This window comes from Meleagris gallopavo, chromosome 3 (assembly GCF_000146605.3).
Source record: "Meleagris gallopavo isolate NT-WF06-2002-E0010 breed Aviagen turkey brand Nicholas breeding stock chromosome 3, Turkey_5.1, whole genome shotgun sequence".
NCBI classification, from domain to species: Eukaryota; Metazoa; Chordata; class Aves; order Galliformes; family Phasianidae; genus Meleagris; species Meleagris gallopavo.
In genome coordinates, this window is record NC_015013.2 from 6761964 (window position 1) to 6782215 (window position 20252).

The 20252-nt window shown below is 42.2% G+C and overlaps 1 long non-coding RNA gene across 1 annotated transcript; it reads left to right on the top strand.

Moving 5' to 3' along the window:
* Window positions 1-8148: 8148 nt before the first annotated feature.
* Window positions 8149-19621, top strand: LOC104910092. The gene is made up of 3 exons (XR_004159109.1): window positions 8149-8546; window positions 8714-8940; window positions 16351-19621. It is a non-coding gene; the product is annotated as an uncharacterized LOC104910092 (long non-coding RNA).
* Window positions 19622-20252: the final 631 nt, after the last annotated feature.

The following is a 20252-nucleotide window of genomic DNA, read 5'->3' on the forward strand; positions in this document are numbered from 1 at the left end:
CACGCATACAGCGCCGTTGTTTCATAAGCGGTTGCTCGCAGTGATTGTTTCACTTGAAGGAGAACCTCCTACAAACAGGCAGGACTTGGGACGCGTTTAGGAGAGAAAGGGGTTTTCACGGGTGGGTCTTGAGCCTGGAACATCGGTCCAGCATTTCTAGTTGCTAGGTAGTTGGAGAGCAAGCACCGGAGCAGGAAATAGGGAGTTTAATTGTACTGCTACCTCGAGCCAGTGAGGTAATGCAGGTGTGATGCACACCGAGGCTAGTAGGAAGCTGAGTGGGTTCCTCATCATCACCAAGGTATCTCTCACGTGAGGCAGTCCTATGATGTAGGGCAGTGCCATCCTGGCTTGTATCAGCAACAGTGCAGCCAGCAGCAGGGAGGTGATTGTCCCTCTGAACTATGCACTGGTGAGGTGCTTGAACAGCTGCCCAGAGAGGTTGTGGATGCCCCATCCCTGGAGGTGTTCAAGGCCAGATTGGATGGAGCCCTGGGCAGCCTGGTCTTGTATTAAATGGGGAGGTTGGTGGCCCTGCATGTGGCAGGGGGGTTGGAGATGCGTGATCCTTGAGGTCCCTTCCAACCCTGGCCATTCTCTGATTCTGTGATTCTGAGGCCGCATTTCAAGCACTGTGCTTGGTTTTGTGCCCCTCGTTACACAAAAGACATTGGGACCCTGGAGATTGTCCAGAGAAAGACAATGAAGCTGTGACAGCACGTCTTATGTGCAGTGGCTGAGAGAACTGGGTTTGTTTAGTCTGGAGAAGAGGCTCAGGGGGAGAGCTTATCTCTCTCAAGGACCTGAAAAAGAGGTTGGAGTGAGGTGGAGACCTGCCTCCTTTCCCAGGTAACTGCAATAGGATGATGGATAATGGTCTCAAATTGCACCAGGGGAGGTTTGGATTGGATGTTAGGAAAAATTTCTTCTTCTTCAGGTATTGGAACAGGCTGCCCAGGGAGGTGGTGGAGTCACATCCCTGGAGGCTTTCAAAGAAAAGGGTAAATGTCGTATTGAGTGACATGGTTTAGTGGACGTGATGAGGATGGATTGATGATTGGACTAGATGATCTTAGTGGTCTTTCCAACCGTAATGATTCTATGATTCTGTGTTTGGCAGCATCTCTGTCCAGATAAAACCAGAGACATCCCGTCCGAAAGAGCTGCACAGGATGGGAATGTCAGGTGAGGCCAGCAGGTAGGCTGACTTGCAGCAGAGTTCCCTGCCACTGGCAGGCTGTCTGCCAGCACATCTAAGCTCTTTTTCAAGCATTCTGTAAACCTCAAACCTCAGGATTTTAGAGTTTATCTAGCATTTGGCAAGCATCAACTATTTGGAGATATATTTGCTGTGTTCATAGCTGTAGGTATGAATGTCCAACCCTTTTCTGAATTTCAGTGAACATTTTTGCCCTTGCTACCTGCTGATGTGTCATGGCTCACTCAGCTTTTACGTAGACATACTTCCTGTTGCCCGTTGTGAGATGGCTGCCATCGAGCTCCTGTGTGCTATACAGTGAGGTGTGGTGCAGTTTCCATCCCAGGCAGTGTTCAAGACGCGTGTGGATGAGAAGCTATGAGATATGATTTAGTAGCTTGTGGTAGCAGTAGTAATGGGAGGATAGTTGGACTAGATGATCTTGTAGGTCCTTTCCAAACTTGTGATTCTAGGACCTTTTCTCTGAGGTGGGATATGCTGGAGGCTATTCCAGTGGACAAAATTAATTCCTTTATGTAGAGATATTGCAACACTCCATTTTTATCAGTATGCCATTTATTCCTCCAGTGCTCCATTGTCTTATTAGCTTTTCTGACTACAGCTTCATGAGGATTAGAGAGAGCACATAGGTATTTACATAAATGCCCAGTGTCTGCTCTTCAGTCAATGTAAATAAATTAGAATTTGTCAGATGTGGAAGCAGTACTCTTGTTCCTCTCTAACATGCATTTTCAATATTGAACTTAATTCCCCATTACACGATCCATTCTGTTTCATTTGGACTTCCTCATCATCACAGCCCCCTCTTGTCTTGCTTAACTGAAATAATTATGACAGCTGCAAATTTTACTATCTCACAATACCATCATCTTTCTAGATCAATAGTAAATACAACAACACACAAGGCTTGCTGCACAGCCCTGCAGCAGGCTGTCATTAACCTCCTGCCATCGCAGAAACTAGCTGTTGAATTCTGCTCTTTGTTTTCCATCTCCTGTTTTTGAGCCATGATAGTACTTTTCTTCCTGCCCAGTAATTACTTAGCTGCTTGAGTTGTCTCTGGCTTAGGGATTTAATCAAAGGCCTTTTGAAACACTGTGAAACTAGTCCACCAAAATCTCTTTGGTTTGTGGATGAGGGGCTATTTTTGACATTTTTAGATAATTTCAATAGACGAGTCAACCAGAAGTTATTTTTGCTCTCCTAAGTAGCCTAGTTAGGCCTGATTTTGCATGCTGAGATTTTTTTCCGTATGTTTTTTTTTTGTTTTGTTTTGTTTTGTTTTTTAATTTATGTTTACTTTTGGTGACTGTTTCAACCAAAGAAAATGCAGCCAAAGCATTCCAGCAATTGAGGGTTTGGCCTCCTGTTGGCTGTGTCAACAGTTTCAGCATGTCAGGGACAGGTTGGAACTTCAATACAGGTGACTGGTTCCTTCTGTCACTAGAGGACCCTGATCCTCCAGGCAAGTATTCTGGGCATAGCTCACACTTGGTGCTCCCACCGGCTCTCTCCGATGAATGAGGAGCTTGAGGAGAGAGCAGCCCCTGGCTGACACCCTGCTGACAGCATCAATAAGAATAAAACTCTCCCCATGGTGTGAGCACATCCTGTCCTTGCAGTGGAGCATTCTGTGTGGCCTCAACTCTGCTGAGGTTAATTTAACTCTTGGATCCAATGTTAGTGACTCTTTGTATTTTTCTCTGACTGCGTAAGTAGGCTGTGGCCATCTGTGCAAGTGATGCTGATAGCTCTTTGGCTGCTGTCAAAAAACAGTGGCAGGATTCTCCTTGAGAATCTATTTCTGTGTATGTCCTTTGTCCCCCCTGTAGGACTGATCCTCGTGGTTGCGTATGGATTTAGTAAGCCTGTTATAGCTGCCAGCCAGCCAAACTTCCAGCTACTTTCTGTCTGCAATCTAGTATCACCCATCTGTAGTGATGGCAACCATTTGCTGATCTTCATTTACTATTTCTCCTGGTTGGGTTTTTCCAATACATAGTTTCTTTGCAATTGTTTTGGAATGAATTTTCCCTGCTTCAAGGAGATACTTGGAAATCAGCAGTGTGTTATTTGTTTTTGTATTTAGCACCTATTGTGCTAGTCCTAATGAGAAAAGAAAACCACTAAGGCGATGGTATTTCAACAGTGCTAGGGATAGATTTCTTCAAACCACCTGGAAGATTTTTTGCTGAGCCCTTTGCTATTTGGACTGCTAATTTAATTGCTCATGTATAGGATAGGCTTGATGACCTGACAAATGAAAAGCTTGCCAGAATGAATCACAAGAATTACAGGCCATCATCAGCTATTAACTAGGTTGAATCAAATGGTAATCAAGTTGCAATTTGCAGTATTACTATACTGCTGCTCACAGATAACATGGGGCTTCTGTTTTCATAAATCTGAGCAATCCGCTAATAGAAATAATTTTGCTGTGTGAGTCAACTATACCTGTGCCTATCTTAGACGAACATAATAGAAATGTCTCGTGTTTGCCAATGCCCCACTTGTGTTATTTTATATATTTATGCGTTTATCTACATATTTAGTTTCGGTGCTTGGATAGCAGTGCATACACAGCAGGAGCCAGCTTGTGCTGTGTAATCTGTTCTTACCTTTCTGGTAATTACAAGGGCACTGTGATGTCTGGGAACCACAAGTTTTACAGCAGTATGATCTACTCTATGTAAAATATGGCACTGTATTTAATCTCTGTAATCCAATTTATTTGGATTCCTTTTGTATTTTGCTAATAATTTAAAGTTTATTCATAGCTACTTCATGCTTTTCCTCCAAAGCTATTTATGGCTCTTAACTGTATCCTATTTTCACAATGGAGAACAATTATTTTTGTTCATTTTCTGGTGCATGGGTTGCTTTTGCCCAGTAATAAAAGGCATTTTAGGGAGAACTGAAAATCTGTTCGTTGAGATAGATCACAAATAGAAGATTTTATAGTCTCTGTTGTCTGGGCTACTGTACCATACAAGCGTCGTACTCTAACTAAAATGTCAAAATGAACACAGAAATGAAATGCCCTCTGAGCTGAATAAAATGTGTTTTATTCACAAGACAAATTTATGCAGGGCAGAATAGAAAATATGATGAGACACATTGATTTATTCCTTTTGTGAAAACTGATATCAAACCATTATTCTATCAGAGAAGTAATTCTCAGCTCGCAGGTCAAGATCCCTTTCTGAGTCATCATGAATTTCTTTTGAGGGTTGGAAGCAAGCTGGCGTGATTTAAATGTTGAAATATAGGGAAAAAAAAAAACATTCAAGAATGACTGAGAAAAAAAAAATCACACTGGCCATAATTTCCACAGAGAAAGAGTTTGGCCAGTCAGCCTAGACCTAAAAGTGCGTTTGTGGTAAGTGACTGAGAGAAGTGAGGTTGCAGGGCAAGAAGCAATTAAATGAAAAGAGCTACTAATCCAGCCTCCTCGGGCTGATGGAGTGAAGCTCCTTTCCTCCCACCTTCACTCTGTGCACTGCTGATGGACTCCTGAGTGGTGCTGGGTGCCTTCCAGTGCTCGTTTAACCAGTAAGGGGAAGGTAAGGCCCGAACTGTAAAGCCTGGATTCTGCTGCACTGGAAAGCTTAACGTGACATCCTCTAAATGATATTTCAAATGGAAATTTACAAGTTATGTATTTCTGATAAACATTTTAAAGTTCCCATTGCAAACCAGACAGTGTTTTGTTTCCAGCCTGCTCATTGGTAGGGTGCCCATTACCATAGATGAGCAAACTCAAAGACTGCAGGCTTTCGGAAGCACATGGTATGTGTCAAGCTGACCCACTTCTTGAAAGCCAGCCTGGGCCTTTGTGAAATGTCCTGTAGTTGTTAGAAGAGATGTTAGGATGTCAAGAATGTTTAAGTCTCCAGTGACAGTATAATTACTGTTGTGGTGTTTGTAGAGGTGGGAGGGCCTGAGGGGAAAGGAGGCCAAAAAGGAGAATCAGGAAGTGAGATGAGTAAGGCTTTAGGAATTGGGCCCAGATGGAGTTTCATCATGCTTTTTTCTTCAGCTCATTTGGCTCCTTAGTAAATTAGATGTTTACATGTGAGAAACTATTATTTTTTTTCCTCTCTGTATCTCCTACACTTAGAAACTCAAACGTTCCACATGCTAATAGTAGAGGCAGCTTTTAAATGGACGTCAGGAATATGAAATTGCCAGGTGAAAATGCTGAGTTTAAATAATATTTGGTTGTAGCTCTTGCCAGTCTTACTGCTAATCTGTAGTTTGTCTCTTTCAAATCTAATCTAAGGGAAGCAGGCTAGCATGAAATCCTGAATTTCTGCTGAGATCTGAAATCCAGAAGATCAGCTGCCCTTGTTAGATAGTACTATCCTACTGTACAGGACTGCTCTGTATGTTCCAATTTACTGAATATATTCAATCTTCCAGAAGTTTCTAGGATGTACAAGCAGTTGCCTCTTTTTATTTTAAAAGTACTAAACCACACATCTACAAAATACATATTCTGACAAGATGTAAAATGTTGCTTTTGGCTTTGTTCAGTCACAGAAACCTCCAGGTGTACTTGCCTGACAGAACAATTAAAATACTTCAGTCAAGGTCATGATTTTGCAGGCGATTGTTTTTCAGATTAACTTGCCATTATATATGCTATCATGATTGCAATGTATATGCTCAGAAGACTGGAGCAAGAATAGCTTCCTGTTCTAGCATATATTATTATTGCAATCTGCAGTTACTGGTGTTTGCCAAGCCACGCCTATGCTAACTTCTGTTATCAACAATGTTATTTAATCTACTTGGTGCCTTCTTTCAATTTACCTTTTTAATTTACCTGTATGAGAATTCCACAGAGTATGATATGAAAACCTTTAAAATATTGAAATGCAGCTGCATGGTACTTCTCCTCCTGGCAATAAATCACTTTTCCTTTCTAAGAACCAAAATGCTGACACAGAGAAGTTGTCCTATCTCCTCTACCCTCCGCACCCAGACCAGCTATTCCCTGAGCACTGCTTAAAGTGTTCTTAAACCCTCCTGTGACTGATAAACTAACAGATTTTGACTAAGTAACAATGAAAGTGAATGCTTGGGTGGTTGAAAGCACATATTTAATTTGGATATTCTGAAAATGAAATGGAACGTAAGCATCTCTGTTGCTTAAAAATTCAACTGTACTTTCTGAAACATAAAGTTTTAAGTTTGATTCTGGATTTTCATTGCCACACTAAGTGTTTGAAATTCATGAGTCAATGCCACCCACAACAGAAATTGGCTTAAAAGCCCATATTCTTAAAAATAAGACTTTTTAAGAGGATGGGTAGGTGGCTGGTTATTTGCCATCTGTTTTCTTTGCTTTTAGGAGATCTTTCTTTCATATTTCCAAGCTTTTGTCGTAGAGGAGAAATAAAAACTGGTTTAAAACAATGTAAAAGCTGAGATTCTTACCTCAGTCTCTCAACATTGGTAGCTGAAAAAAGGTGTCAATGCGTTTGTAGTAAAATTATTAGAAACAGCAACATCCAATTCAAACTAGCAGCATTTTAGCATCTTCTCAGAGTTACAGCTTTGTAGAGGAATGAACAATAATCTGTATGTAGGGATCCCCTCATATTTAGTATTCTTGGTTTGTGGGTGGAGTTTTTCTGAGGAAAGTGTGGAGTGCAATTCTTTGCCATCTCAAAATGCTCTGCTAGCATTCCATTGCATTTGGCTAATTTTGGCTAACTTTTCTATTTTTTAAGGTAACTAACATATCATGAAGTTGGCTAATAGGCAAACATTTTCTGGACTCAAAGGCAGTAGTAAGTAAAGTCTCATGGTAGAGATTAATTTATTTTTGTACTTAAAGATTGCAGGAAGGTAACAATTCTGTGTTGTCGTGGATTTGTTACATTCAGCTAGGTTTTGCTGATTAGAGGAAGGTTTTGATAAACAAGTATTTTGCTTTCTTTCAGTGTTCCATGGATTTCTGGGATAAATTTTCTTATTGGAGATTTCTTATTTGTTCCAATATTTTATGTCAGTGTCATACCAGACAACTTTGAATTCTGTGAATGTAAATACCTCCTCTGTATACCACTCCTTCCAGTTTGTTACTTGAATTGCTGAGCTCTAGCAACTCTCATGTTTCCTGAAGAGCCTGATTTAAGTCATATGGTGGGCAGCATTTGTCCTCAACTCGGAACTAACCCATGAGAGGAGGCTGGGGTCAAACATATGCCGTAGAGAAGGCCATTACTTATCTCTAGCAGTAACCCATAGTATGAAGTTGTATTGCAGAACCAGTTAACGAGAGCAATACAAAGCCAGCACTGTGCCCTCACAGCTCAGAAAGCCAACCATATTCTGGGCTGCATCAAAAGATGTGTGACCAGCAGGTCAAGGGAGGTGATCCTGCCCTTCTGCTGTGCTGCTGAGGCCTCACCTGGAGCACTGCGTCCACATGTGGAGTCCTCAGCACCGGAGGGACACGGACCTGTTGGAGTGTGTCCAGAGGAGGGCCACGGAGGTAATCCACGGGATGGAACACCTCTCCTACGAGAAGGACAGGTTGAGAGAGCTGGGGCTCAGCCGGGAGAAGAGAAGGCTGTGAGGTGACCTGATAGCGGCCTTACAGTGTCTAAAGGGGAGCTCCAAGAAAGAAGGGAACAGATTCATGAGCAGGGTCTGTGGTGATAGGACAAGAGGAAATGGTTTCAAACTTAAAGAGGGAAGGTTTACGTTGAATATAAGGAAAAAGTCTTCTACATTGATGGCATTGAGGCACTGCAGCCTCAGTTGTCCGGAGATGTGCTAATGCCCCATCCCTGGAGATATTCAACAAGGCCAGGCTGGAGCAGGCTCTGAGCTACTTGATGGAGCTGTGGATGTCCCTCTTCACTGCAGGGGAGTTGAACTAGATCACCTTTAAAGATACCTTCCAACTCTAAGGATTCTGTGAGTGTATGAGTCAAATTTTTCTCATTTGCTGCCCTGACTAACCTGGGTTTTTAAATGGGAGTCCATGCAGAAAAAAAGGACAGGTTCGTTTGAGACTCTGAAGAATCTGACTGCATTTCTAAAAGGTGTTGCCAGATTGCAGGAAGGGTACGAACTGGCATATAAATAGGTATGTTTCAGCTCCCCTTGGTGTAAGGCTACTGGGCCCCACAGGCCTCCTGCCCATTGGCTGACACACTGCAGGATCATACCACAAGAGCTCTGCCCAGATTCACGTACACCCAGAAGGAAGGAAATAAAGCTGCAAGGCTTAATCCACATTAGCGCATTTCGTATCATTAAGTGTGCTTGTCTTTGCAAACTTATTAATGTTCTTACAACGTTTTTACAGGTATGTGATATTTACTTTAACCTCACTGTATGGGAAATTTAAATCCAGACTGTTTTAGATAGTATAATTTGTGGTTTGTTTTCTTGCTTTTAATAATCTCTTGCTTTAGTGTGTATCCGACTTGTAGAGAGAGCATATTGCTCAAAGCATGCTTTTGCTCTCCAAAGCCTCTGCCTGCAGAATGATTCCCTTCACTCAGAGCAATTCTGAACAAAGGTCTCCACTTCTGTCCTGCACGGATCCCCTGCAAGCTGTTGGGGACCACTGGGCAGCCGCCTGAGGTGTGGAAATGCTGGAAGATGTGGAAGAGGAGGGACTGATTGCTGCTAAAGATCTGGGGAAGCTGAAGCGAGATGTGACTCAATGGTGTATCATCCCTGGCTGATAGGAAGAGGTGAGACACAGCTTAGGCAAGAGGAAATGCACTTGCAAAATTAAACACTTCATAGGAGAAATAGCCTCTGCACCTCAGTTACTAACATCTCAATTTTCACCTCTAATCCAGAAACTGCAGTAGGTAGTATGAGGCATTAATGGTTTCCTAATTCTGCTGATGGTTCTTCACCTCTAGGATAACATCTGGCCTCTTGCAGACTTGCTGGCGCTTTGCAGCACTCTCAACCCTCCAAACTTTTGTTTTCTGCACTGAACTTTCCTGCTCACATCCTTTCATATCTTTCTATGCAGAAGCTTCTTGTGGGCAGAGATGCTTATTTGTCTAATTTATTCACTGTATGGGTATCATGTAGTTATATAAAGCAGAAAAGACAGCAACTTCTTCCAACTTTTACTACAAACCTTTGCCAATTTAAATACAAGCTCAATCTATAATTAAAATGGCATGTTCTAATGTACTGAATTTATATTGACTCACGGTGAAAAATGCAGGAAAAGGAAGTATTATAATGACACCTACCCACAGAGATTACAGACCTAGATGTACAAGTCTTTTGTCCTTTCCGTGGTTGAGTGTGTACTTACAGCTTGGTATTAGCAGGCTTAACTGGAACTGGATGGCAAAACCAGATTACCAGGGCAACAATGCAGGAAAAGTGTAGGACCCTCTGCTGTAACAAGGGATACATCATTCCTTGTTAATCAGTGGTTAGTAACAAATCCACATGAAAGCAGGCATGACACGTTTTTAAATAGTTCAAAATTGGCTGGGAAGTGCCAAGTGGTGGTTATCTGAGCTTAGGTTTTGTGGCTTTGCAGCCAAGGCTTCCCCAGGTTTGTGGCAAAAGGGCAGCTAACAATGCAACACCCAGCAACATCTTTACAAGAAGTACTGAAGAGGGACATCAACATCATCTAGAAAGCGAAACTTCAATTTGATATGGGTACTAAAAGTAGGGAATGGTAAGAAGGGGAGGAAGAAGGGCTGTACAACTAGAATTAGCCCCATGTTTTATCAAAACCTATGCAGTTTCTGAGCATCTTCAATAAAGAGCTGTTAATTCTTATCTGAGAAGGACATACTGTACAGGGATAAAATCTAGCCCCAGTGCATGGTGTAGAGCTGCCGAAGTGTGGTAGGAAAGGGCCAGGTATCTTCTACTCTGTTGAATTTTGGTGTTTTGCCAAATTGACGAAGCCTGAATTGTCATTCTACTTGTTTACTTGTCTTTAAGTGTTATAATATTCTCATCCACATTCAGAGGGTCATTACCACAATATATTTATTTTGGATCCTCAGAGGTGTCGAACATTCAGTAGTGTGCCTTTCACAAACACACATGCAAAAAATTGCCACTTCATGCTCCATCAGCACTGCCAGGAACATAGCAACATGTAATCAAGCTGCGTATGGTTTGGCTGTAGTAAAAATGTCTGTACCCTGCCTGCACTACAGGTGTAACTGTACTGGAGGAGACAGCCTCACAAGGCTTTAAGGGTTGGATGAAGTCCTCCTTGGAGAACCCGAGTGCTTGGTAGGAGAGCTTTCCTCAGATGGCTCCCACTGGATACTCTAACTTATATCCTGTGTCTTAAACGATGGTTACATTCACTGTAGTGGTGTGCATTTCTGAGTCATTTGCCTGTGTTCTTCCTGCAGTTTCAAAGCAGTAAGAAAAACAAATTGATGAACAGTGCTTCAGTTACAAATCAAAGGATGCATGAGAAAAATTGTTCAGTTGGGCATTGCAAGATGGTAACTTTAGACGTACAAATTTTAGGCACTGCACAATTTTGCCTTAGTTTATTGGCATTTGGAGGAGGGACAAAGCATTGACTCTCCTGTGGCAGAAATTTCTGACTAACAGCTCAAAAAGCCCTGTTTCTCCTGTCTAGTTTGTGTTAATAGGATCTTGAACTCCCTTGGAAACTCGCTGGCAAGACAAATTTACACTGGGGCACAGTGTACCAGTACAGAGGAACAGGAGTGGAGATGCTCACATGTTAGGCATGCAGTGTTTGAATTATGGAGTGTGCAACTGAGAAAACAAATACGAGGTAATAAAGAAAGGACAAGCCTGCAGCAATTTGAATAATCCTCCCATTGGGGGATTTTTTTTAATATGTATGTGAACTCCAAATGTGACCTTCAGAGATAAGATACCGTAGTGCTCTTGTACAGCAATTGGTGTTTCATGGTTATAAATGTCACAGACTTGAAAGAACATTTCCTGTAGTTGACACTATTTAAGAAAATGCATTTAATACTGATTTGAATTATGCTTTTTTAAAAGGAGATCATGCAAAAGGGTGAAACAGGAAACGTCTTTTAAAACACTTCCATGCATCTCTAGCACATTTATGTGGCCGTTTTTCTTGCATCTCTTTCAAACCTCCTCTCTCTGATGACATAAAAGTCACTGCAAGGGAGATTTAATCTGGCTGCTGGGTATTTTCTGCTGAGGCAGAGATTATAGGAAACTTTCGAGGCTTGACAGAATCTCTGTGCAGAGTTCAGTGCACTCTCAGGCAGGAACAAAAAAAAGTCATCAGAGCACAAAAAAAAAGCTGTAAAAAAAGGTAAAGCTGTCCCTGCTTTACTTGCAAATGCAAGCAGCTCCTTTCTACCATGTCCCTTTTGCAGCTCCTTCCCAGAGCACTGGGCCGAGGGTGCAGGCACAGTAAGTGTAAGACCTGGTGAGTTTGCTCCCTCCAAGGCCACCTTGAGAAAACTAAAATCAGAATCAAAGACTATGTCTGCACTGATTGTAAGAGTTTCAAGTAAGCTGCAAGCGTTCTGTTTAAAAGCTTCTCTCTCTTGTTGTTGTGCCTTTATCTATTTCAAACTGACTGAAGAAGAGATGCATTCAGTGACTGTTTTCACTAGTTTTCTTACGCTTAGTGACCACTTCAACAAGTACTGGTCTTAAGGTTTTAATCTGTAAAAAAAGGAAAGCTTGCTAAGCGTGTCCAGTACATCAGTGAACGTGTAGCTGTAAACAGGGAATTCCCACACTCCTTAACTATTACATAGCACTCCGTCTGCAAAAATCCAGGTGCTTTCAGACAGGAGAGATTTTTATCCCACTCCTACTGAAAGAACAGAATTGAAGAGGAGCAGCAGCTCAGCCAGGACTCACCCAGCTGGCCAGCGTCAAAGCTGTGGATAAATCCCAGGACTAATTCTTTATCCCAGAAGCTGCTTCAAAATAAATAATACAGAGAATTGTGCAATGTAGTTGGAAACAGTGGCAGCACATGAGATGAAAACAGATATAACAAACTGTAATACCGGGAAGTAATTAGATTCAAGACAAGAAAACACTATGAAAGTATGTGTGAGATTAAACAGCACCATGTAGCGAATAAACTTTACTTTGGCTAGGCTGTATTTTTATTATTAAACTTACTACCTACGTTTTCTAGATTATGTCTCTCTATTGTGTGTGTTTTTTTTTTAAATCTTTTAATCATAAAGATCATATAAAATCTTTTAATCATATTAAATCTTTTAATCAGTATCATTTTTTTAATCATCTCAAGGCTGCAGCCTTGAAAGATGCTAATTTCCTGAAACACAGCTTTTAGATGTAGAATAAACGTACCTTCCCTTTGACTTTGAATGAAACTGGCTGGTTTTGACTTCTGTGCACTCGCTAACGAGTTATGAGTCTTATTTTTTCCAACTATTTCATGCTGTCATCAATAGAGTGTTCAGGCAAACGTTGAACATTGTGGCAGGTGTTACAGCGTATAGCCCTTTTAATCTGCAGATCAACATCTTCGGCTATCTGCACTCCAGCTGGACATCCCTGGGTCATTGTGTTTGGGTGCAGCTATGTGCTTGTGCTCCTCAGCTCTCCCACCTGCTTGGCAGGGTGGCTGACACACAGCTGACGTAGATGCCAGGACTAATGGCTGTTACACACACCTCCTGCAAGTGTATTCGGCACCCCTGGTGTTTTGAATATCCCAGACCTCACTCCACACTTTGGAAAATTGAGGGAAGCAGCCATTTCATAAGGAATCAGCATGCATGGATAGAGATCACATAATTAACATCTACTTTCATTTTTCTAGGTCATTTTTTCCTCACTACTTTTCACCGTTCTTTTCTGTTAGTTTTCCTTGCAAGCTCCTCAGTGTTCAGGCTCCTGCATATACTTGCAAATCATAGTCAGACTATTTCTTTAACTTTTCTTTCAACCATCCACTAGATCCTATACTCATCTCTTCAGGCCAGCCATACCTTTAAAATAACCTCACTGGATGACCAAAACCCTCAGCATGAAACGTGTTGCTTAGCTACCTCCAAGCTGAAGGTCAGGCTTAAAAACTGCTTTGCCCTGGGTTGCAGCTGCCTACCTTCTGGGTTCTGTGCAAGGACATCATTAGGCCAGCTCTTTGGCAGAAGCTTCTGGAAATTCAGCCGGGGCTGTGCTGACATTGCACGGGCAAGGGGAAGATCTTTGGTGGCCCTTCTGGGGTGCAGAGAGCTATGAGCTGCCTGCCTGGTGGCCAGGCAGCAGAGCAGTCCCCTGAAGAGTGCCCAGCATCCCACTGCAGCCTGCACATTCCCCAGAATGCCAAATGAATTATGAATGAGTCAGCCAGGATATTTCCATGAGCTTCCTTTGCTGCACTGCTTCCCTCGCCAGCTGAGCTGTGGTTGTAAACCACCACCTGGGCCTAACACTTCTGACATTTAAAATAAGAAGAAAAAAAAGGATGATTCCCCTTGGTTTCCTGGCAGGATGTGGGGAATCCCTGACGTTTGTGCAGTGCCAGACCCCCACGTCCTCAACATTTTGCTGCGCAGCCCAGCATATGCCAGAAATCATCTGGTCCTTTCTGCCTGCTTTGCTCCTCCGTCCCTCCCACTAGCCGGCTGTGCCGACGGAGTCAATTAGAGGAGATGGCAGTGATGCTGAAACTGATTTGAATTTCAACCAGGATCTGCTAACAACTAGAGCTGTGCACAGGCAGATGAGGAAAGGCAGTTACCCAAGGACACAGTGACTGTCTGCATATGCTGGAAGTCTTCTTATTTCTTATTTTTAGTCCTTAACTAGACTCAGACTAATTTATTCAGCAAACATCGATTTCTTTTATTCATCTCTGAGCACATTGAATATGTGTGGTCTTAATTTGCAATGGTGGAGAAGAAGCAGCCTAGTTCTGAAAATGTTTGCTGCGAGACAAAGCACAAAATGCTTCTGCAACAGCATTTGATGAGTCCTCTCAGACTGACTAGCTTTGTGATCACTTGCAATGATGAAGCAATGCTGATGTCAAACCATACAGCATGGGAGATGAAGCATTAATTCAAGTCTTCTAACAAGTTTCTATTATCTGCATTTGAGTTGCATACAGAACTCCTAATCAAGACAGGCTTCAGCTGTGCTAAACACTACCTTCATAAAAATGACAGTTTGCACAATAAAGCACTTAAGATCTAAACAGGCAACACAAAATAAACTGTAGTGAGATCAAACAAAAGGAAAAGTGATCCCTACTGGCTCTTTACCACCAGCAGGTTACTTGGCTGCATTTGCAGAAGACTGAACTCCGTATTTATCTTCAGGCAGTCTGAAATCCCATTACTTCAGTGGGAGAGAAGCACAGGAATCAATTTTTTCCTGAATTATTAGCTTAGTCCTGAATCCAGCACTGAGCAGGAAGTTCAAGATGAGTGATGCATTGATTTACTGGCTGAGGTGGAACAGGTAGCACAGGAAGGAACACGGATCAGTTATACTTCTGGGGAGGCCATAACCAGCACCTCCTGGAGTTACCTGTAACAGCCAGAGGCCCCTAAGGTGCCCAGTCATCCCCAAGGGCTATCTGCTCACATGCAGATGTTCCTGTCAGCCCTTGCCAGCTCTCCAGGCTGGCCTACCCGCATTTGGCTCTATCTATATAGTATATCGTCTCAATTATTCACGCGCATGTTTCATGACACCTTTGCCGTAGTAATTAAGGGGGTTTCTGTGGCTGTTAAGCCAAAATATGATTCCAGTATAATATCATGATGAAGCTGATTGTTCTTTACCCTGACTGACATCACCTGCCTTATTTCAGGGTTTCATTTCCTGCCATAGGGTCTGGCTGTATCTTTGTTTGCTGACAGAGCCCCTTATAGTGCAGAGCCTGCTGTCTGTCGTGGGTTTCCCCTTAGCCCTCTCAATAATCTAAAGAGATGGATCATCATCGGCGTTGTGTGATAAGCTGCAACTCTCATTGCTCCTGAATTGTCCGTATCGTTCTTCTCAAGCATGGCAATGGAACAAGTTGCGCTAGTCTCTTAATGCTTGCGTGTCCAACCTTTTGGCTTGCTTGGGCTGCATTGAGTGAAGAAGAATCGACTTGGGTCGCATATATGTAGGCTGCACTAAGAGTAATGCCTCCTATTTATTTCCATGGAAACTACAACAGATACAAAGAATGTAATAACACTACTTAATAGAGCCAATTCTCAGCTGCAAAACTCTTTTTTTTTCAACATAGTCATGACCATTAGCTATGCATTTTTGTCAGTGATGAACAAGAGCCTTCATGCTATGCTCATAACAATCTGCACCAGAGAAGCTGACCCAGTGTAACCACTGCTCAAACTCACCACCCACCGCCTCACTGTGCTCACATCCACTGTTTGTTCTCTGTAAACACTTTGCAAGCATCAATGAATGTCAATGAGTGTCAATGGATTTGGATCACAGGCCAGTAAGACAGGCCTCTCCTTAGCTTTCTCTGCTCTGGACAGAACAAGCAAAGGTACCTCAGTCACTCCTCACATGTCTTGCCCTCTAAATCCTTCACCATCTTTGAATGCTCTGTACTAGTTCCTTGTTCTTCTTAATTTTTTTTATTTTTTATTTTTTCATCAAAAAACTGCACACAGTATTTGAAGTGGTCTACAGGTATTTTTTCTCCAGTGGAAGAGGAACAGAAATATTGTCTCCTTTGTGAAGTAGAGACCGTTATAGCGTTGATAGTGCTGGGAGATACAGTGCAATGGTACAACTGAGGCAGCCTAACAAATGACACCAAATTGGGCATTCCCACCTGACACGGGCTTTGCTCAAGTGATCTCATAGTGGGATGGCTCAGCTATCTCAGAATAGTTATTACAATAATATATATGAATGTATATAACACGTGATGCACAAACAATTGCATCCCCCAACTGATGCCCAGCTAGGCCCCCCAAGCAGCAGAAGAAAGAGAGGTGCCCTCCCATCTCCTTAAAAACTCCTTCCGCATGATATTATATAGTATGGAATATCTCTTAGGCCATTTTAAGTCTCTCACAGCTCCTTCAGCCCTTCATTGCAAACAGCCTTGGCTCTGTACAATGCTTAGCGGCAACTATAAACATCGCGTGTTATCAACGTTGTTTTTCTCCTAGAACCAAAACATCATACCAGACACTGAAGAGAACAACTCCATCTCAGCTGAAAGACAAGGACTACATGAGCTGATAAGAAGGCGAGCTGCAAGGGTGAACAGCTAGAAAGGAGATGGAATGGAATCACCCCTTTTGGCAGCGGGTGATTTATTGGATTGGATCTGCTGAGCTCCTCAGTCCCACTCAGTGACACAGAGCACTTGAGCTGGGGAACAGAAAAGGTACAGCACGTTGGTGCAGCTGCAAGATCCAATCACAACTAAAGAAGAGGAACAAGAGGAAGAAGAGCAAGTAGTTCCATATGACTTGGAGAACAGCAGCAGGCTTAAAGTCTCTGACTAAGTCAGAGTAAGCTCAGAAGACTCAGGCAGGGAAAAACATGTAAATACTGATTATTTTGCACAGATCCGTGTATTCCTTGAGCACCCAGAGAGGGTGTGCATGTACCCAAAACTGCTTCCACAGTTGCTTCCACAATTATGATGTTATCATCATTTTCCTGTAGCGAAACATTCAGAGCCATTTTGGTCCAGTCTACGTATGTATTTCCTGACCAGAATGAAATATGGCCCCCTCCCCCCACCCAGTAATGCCTTATTTACTTGGGTTGGGGAATGATTTGCAGTCGGTGATCCTATTCTTCCTGTTATGAAGTATTGTAGACTTTGCCTGCTGAGCTAACCCACATTAGTAAACCAAAATGCAAATGATATGCTTGTATCTGCTGACCCCAACTTTGAAAACTGGTTGATTTTTTTTTTTTCCCCTTTTCTTCTAATCAGTGACATAAGAGACATAGGCACAAGCTTAGAAGTCAGCAGGTACATCTGCCTGTATGTCAAGTGACCCGAATCCTCCTTTTCATTATACATACTTTCAATAGTGTAGGAAAGGACAGATGATGCTAATTAGACTAATGAGATAGATTTTGGTAGAAGAATAATAGAACTCTCTCTTCTTTCCTTCAACTCTTTGCTTTTAGTTAATTCTTTCCTTCTATCTTGCTTGTTTGTCTGAAAACCAATTTTGATGTGTATTCATTAGGATTCAGACACTGGAAAGAAAAGTCTCTGCAAACTTCTTCCCTACCTTTGCTGGCATGCTTTCCCTCCTATAGCAATACCACTTCTGCAATGCAAGGCTCTATAAACTAATTCTGAGATACATTAAGACTCACACCACCTTTCCCCCTCTCACACTCAGTGCTTCTCTAATTTTTCACATTCCCTCTGTCCTTTAGATCTTCCACGAGCATTCCTCTAAAGTGCATGTTGTTCTTAATATACACCCTTATTAATCTTCTTGGCTCATCTTTCTCCAAAACTATTACCCCAACTCACATACAGGTACTTCCAAGCCTCTGTTACTCTGTCTTGTATGTCTGATGTTCTGAATATTTACTTCACTGTGCTGCAGAACTCACTCTTACGACTTCTGCTTCCTTGAATGATGTTGTTTTTATTTATATCTTCGCTGGTTTCCATCTTTTACTGTTGCCATCTCTCTGTCAATTTTATCTTTCCTCTCAATACTCTCTCCTTGTCTTTCACAACTACATCCTCACTTCTCCCTTTGGATAGCTGAGGCTTCTTTTTCCATTCTCATTCACCATGGAAATCTAACCAGGCTTTCACTCTTCTGTCTTTCCCTGTGGATCAATATCCAGTAATGTTGGCAGCATTCTCCATCAGATGTGTACATTTATCTTAGTCTCTTCATCCATTTTAGCCAGTGCCTTCCTGGAGAAAGAGTCTTTGCCCATTCATCTTTCCCATGGCTGCTGCATTTTCCTCCTGAATTGCTGCTCCACTCCCACTACTCTGTAAGCACTCTTCTTTCTTTTGTGTTGCCTTGTTGCCTCTGCTGATCAAAGCTATTGATGCATCTGGACCATGTGCAAATTTTGTAGCCTTCTCTCTCGAGGTCTCAGCCCTCTTGTTCATCTCTTCCCTTTTTATTCCCTGTACATCCATCTTTCCTCCTTTCTACTCTAACACAAATCAAAAGTCAACATATTTCCCATTTGCTTACCTATTCAAATCTTCCCTCTCCTTTTTTTACCACAATTTCAAATTTTTATTTTCTTCCTTCTTCATAGACACACCCTCTCCTGATTACTTTTACTTCTCACCATGCTGTGTGTTTCTTCTTCTGTTTTATCAGTGATGCAAACATTAATCCTTATGAAATTTGTTTGACATTCCTTTCCATTCTGCCTGAAAACTTAATGCAAATAATGAAATAGGCATTCTGTCTTTCCCCTCTGCCCTGCTCCTGTTAGATAAACTTGATGAAACTAGCTGGGAAGCCGGAGTTAACTCCTAATTCAGCAATCTAAAAGAAGATAAAATTGATAAAATTGAAAAAAAAAAAAAGTTTTATTTCCCATTACGGGAATAAAAAATGCAATGAGGAAATAAACAGGAGCAGATGAAAGCCAAACAATCACAAATATAGGAAGGAGCGTATCAACTGCTTGGAGTTGATATTTTTAAGGTCAGTATGTGGGAAAGAAATTGTGATTGCACCATATTCAGAAAAGAAGAAAGTAGATGAGATGAACTGACCAAGCTAACAGCTTCTTTTTTTTTGCTCAGTCCAGCAGTTCCATAGTCCTTCTGAATTTCTGCCTAGCACTTTCTAATATAGGGCTTCATCCCCTGGACCAGGCTGTTGTGAGTCACTCTGTTAAAACACTGATCTAAACAAAGACATTTTGCATGTTCCGAGCTCCAGAGCCTGGTATTCTTTTGCTGTAGCTCCGCCACCTTGACTATAATCCACGAGTGCTCATCTCCACCAAAACTCTAGTGACGCTTCTGCCTACTGCTCAGAGCAATTGTATGGCTGAATACAACTTTGGATAACTCGAAGATGAGGTTTTTCTCCTTAAAGAAAGAAAAAACAACAATATCACCTCTGAGTTTGGAGCAGAATGAATGAGCCGTAGATGTATTTGCGACTGGGCATTTGCTGTGTGCCAGCAGAGCACACGGTCTGAATGATGGGCATGACAGGCAGCAGAGGATGAAACAAATGCAAGGAAAGAGCTGCAGCAAATCAGGCTGGAGTTGCAGAATTATAACACTGTAGTTGCTCATTCCGGTCATGCATGCAGCAAGGTTGCGTTATGTGTAAACACTACTACTTATCAAATGACTGATCAGTCCATTACAAATGAGGGCTGCACTCACATGGAGAGGATGGCAGGACACCTGAAACAAAAACGTATGCAAAAAGCTGACCAGCAACATTTTTTATACCTAGGGGATTTTTCTCATCTTGCTTTTACACAACTTTGTATTTGCTGCAGCTGCATGAATGCAGTTAAAAATCACGTTGCGTATTAGGGAGGCTGATAAATCAGTATAAACAGAATTTAGAGCAGCTTGTTCCCATTGTATGGAACGTGAGAACGACAGGATATATACTATTCACACTGTTACAGATAGGAAATGCTTTTTTGTTTCTATCAGCTGCTTCCTCAGGCTGGTCCTGCTTCCAAACAGCTCTGGAGAAACCAAAAAGACCTGGGGGAATTGCTGGGTGCTACTTGGGCTTGAGGGAGGTCTGAAGAAACTTGGTGGGTGGCAAGGGGAAAGATGAAAAGTTCCCGTAACTTCTGCATCTAGCTACTGGGTGGTGGTGGGGGAGGCAGGGAACCACGGCTGGCTGTGAGCTGTACAGTTATTTTAGGCATTAAAAATAAATCTAAGCCTCCTCCTCCCCGTGACTTGAGGCCAAGACAAAGTGACTCAGTCTCTCCGTACAGGAGCAGATCTCAAAGCAAAACAAAATCTCATTAGCACAATAACCTAGGTTACTCATCCACAGTTCCTGCAGTCTCCTTCCAGACCTCTTTCTCTCTCTGGTGTGCTCATTTGCTTCATCCCCGTGCTTTA